At 35.6% G+C, this 1,633-nt stretch overlaps 1 long non-coding RNA gene across 1 annotated transcript; it reads left to right on the forward strand.

The window, feature by feature from the left end:
• Positions 1–322: 322 nt before the first annotated feature.
• On the forward strand, positions 323–1,424 carry LOC122314933. The gene is made up of 3 exons (XR_006243905.1): positions 323–402; positions 649–717; positions 1,348–1,424. It is a non-coding gene; the product is annotated as an uncharacterized LOC122314933 (long non-coding RNA).
• Positions 1,425–1,633: the final 209 nt, after the last annotated feature.

The raw sequence follows: 1,633 nt of genomic DNA on the forward strand, positions 1-1,633 counted from the left end.
TGGATAGGATTTTACAGCTCCGTAAAATTTTTTTGAAGCTGAATATTATATTTTTCAGTGTCATTTTCACAATGAAGCCAACCTATAGTTCGTATTAAGCTAGTCCTTCAATTAAACATTATTAGTTTTCCTCAAGTATACGGGACATATACAAGAGCAAAAGCCTAAACGTGCTAGTTTAGTGGAGGAAAATAGGATATTTTGAAACACGGTATTTTGTATATTATGGTCTTTTTTCTGAAAATTGTTTTTAGTTTGATCGAGATTTACACTGTCATCTTAAACAAGTCGATAGTTATTAATGGTAGATTTTCATTTTTAAGGATTACAGCGATGGCTTTGGTGTGGCAATACGGGGAACAATCAGGGTATGAATCTTGGAAAGGACTCGCCTGGGGGATGGTGAGTTATTGTTCTCAGCCTTGCAAGATTGACCATATAGATGTGTTATCATGAGTGGCAAGCATTTATGGTGGTTGTACTGACAAATTTATCAATGATGAAGTTGACCATGTGGTATTTATTTCTATCAAGTACTTATAGCAAGCAGTTTATATTTCAACCATATACCGGTTCAGTGGTAATGAATTATTTTTAAAGTCTTTCAAAAGAATTCATTAGTGAGGCAATTGATAATGATTGGTTCAGGTACCGTTGCTTGGTGGAGCATTCTGCGCATGCACATGGCATTTCTTTTATAACTCCGAATCTCTTGAGGTAGGAAGGGCTGCATTACTGATGTTAAAAAGGGCGTTTGTTATTTTATTTATTCTTTATGATGAACATACTATTAACTTGTTCATCTGCAACATTCAGTTTGTGTTGACGAAAAAGTACAAATTAAATTCTTAGTCTATCATACTCGGCAATGATAGACTACGATTTTTTTTTTTGAGAAGTAATTGATATGGGAGTAAGAGTTTCAACTGTGTCACAAACCTTACCTTATAAGTAATTCTGCAGTGATCAATCTCACCCCTTTTTGGCCACCCCTGTTATTATGTTATGATACGCCCTACCCAAGTAATTTATGGCTTTGAGTTAGTTGTGATCCAAGCTGGTTCAGAATTTGATTCCTGTTTGAGTTATAAGTTATGGTGCACGCTTGCCAGAAACGGCAGGAAACAAATATTTTGTGCTTCTGGGGTGTCTGCTTATGCCATCCCAAGTAGTTTACTTAAACTAGATAGTACGATAAGTTCTGTTAGATTACCATGTACATATGATTTTTTCTAGATCAGTTTGTACATCACAAGTTTTACTTTTCATGTTTTTACTGATTGTGATGTGAATGAGCTGCGGAAAAAGATCACGTGAAATGGCTCAAATGTTCCTCATGAGTTGCAGGTATTGGTAGCTCTTCAAGCAGCATTAACAGTTATAGGTAATGCCACAATGTGCATTGCTGCATTCCGTATAAACATTATTAGTTTTCCTCATTTGACCATTTTGTCACCATTTTTATGTGCCTTTCATCTGCTTATATGTCTGGAATTTTCTGTGATGGTTGCCTATTGGCAATTTAGGCAGTGTCATATTGTTACATTATGTTTTGGATCGTTCCATATAGTTCTTTCTGTTTAATGGCCTCAGCTATAACCCGCATATGTGGATTTGACACTGTTTCACACTA

The sequence above is a fragment of the Carya illinoinensis genome, chromosome 7 (assembly GCF_018687715.1).
Source record: "Carya illinoinensis cultivar Pawnee chromosome 7, C.illinoinensisPawnee_v1, whole genome shotgun sequence".
NCBI lineage: Eukaryota > Viridiplantae > Streptophyta > Magnoliopsida > Fagales > Juglandaceae > Carya > Carya illinoinensis.